Source organism: Cannabis sativa, chromosome 9 (genome assembly GCF_029168945.1).
Source record: "Cannabis sativa cultivar Pink pepper isolate KNU-18-1 chromosome 9, ASM2916894v1, whole genome shotgun sequence".
Lineage (NCBI taxonomy): Eukaryota > Viridiplantae > Streptophyta > Magnoliopsida > Rosales > Cannabaceae > Cannabis > Cannabis sativa.
In genome coordinates, this window is record NC_083609.1 from 20,658,857 (window position 1) to 20,660,001 (window position 1,145).

The following is a 1,145-nucleotide window of genomic DNA, read 5'->3' on the forward strand; positions in this document are numbered from 1 at the left end:
TAGTACTTAATCCAATTCCCTGTGGTTCGACCTCACTTGCGTGAGATACTACTTGATACGTACACTTGCGTAATAAACAGAATTTTCGTAACAAGTTTTTGGCGCCGTTGCCGGGGAATTGTTTAAAGATTGATATTACACAAAATTATACTAACTTCTACTTTGGTATATTTTCTCTTGCTGATTTTTCTAACCTTTTTCTTGCAATATTTTCTTAGGAATCATAAGTGTATGCGCCGTTAAGGACAAGCAGTGATATTACCAGTTGATCCCGAAATCGAGAAAACTTGTAGGAGAAACCGAAAGAACAAGAGGCAAGAGGGAGTTTTCGACAACCGTAACTGAAACTTCGAACATCATGGCGCCAATGCCGCAAACAATGGAGGCAATAACGGTAACAATGGTGGCGCGGTAGAAGATCGAAGCTAATGGCGCGGCTTGAGAGATTACATTCTCCCTACTCGACGGGAGTGCGGTCATGTATCGGGCCACGGCGGTGGATGCAAACAACTTTGAGATCAAACCCTGCCATACTTCGAGATGGTGCGGTCTTGATTCGAGTTTGGTGGCCTCCCTTCTGAAGATCCTAATCTGCATCTTTCTAACTTCATGGAACTTTGTGAAACCTTTAAAGTTAATGGAGTTAGTGATGATGCTATTCGACTGAGACTGTTCCCATTCTCTCTTAGGGAGTGAGCCAAGAGTTGGCTAAACTCCTTGCCACCCAACTCTATTGCCACCTGGAATGATCTGGCAATGAAATTCTTGTCAAAGTTCTTTCCTCCAGCCAAGTCTGCAAAGCTGAGAGGAGAAATTAATAACCCACGCCAACAAGATAATGAATCTCTCCATGAAGCTTGGGAGAGGTTTAAAGATACGATCGAAGGAGTGCCCTCACCATGGTATAGAGAAGTGGATCTTTGGTCCACAACTTCTACAATGGGTTGGTAGGAAATACGAGAACTTTAATAGATGTTGCGGTTGGAGGAGCCTTTATGAGGAAGAGTGCTAATGAAGCTTATGATCTATTGGAGGAGATGGCTGCAAACAATCAACAAGGTGGCCAACTGAGAGGAGTCAATCAAAGAAGGTAGCTGGTGTGTTAGAGGTCGATGCCATCACCAAGTTGACAGCACAGGTTGAGG

General features: G+C 43.8%; 1 non-coding gene across 1 annotated transcript; it reads right to left on the minus strand.

Moving 5' to 3' along the window:
• Window positions 1–798: 798 nt before the first annotated feature.
• On the minus strand, window positions 799–906 carry LOC133031624 (small nucleolar RNA R71). Its single transcript, XR_009684726.1, has one exon. It is a non-coding gene; the product is annotated as a small nucleolar RNA R71 (small nucleolar RNA).
• Window positions 907–1,145: the final 239 nt, after the last annotated feature.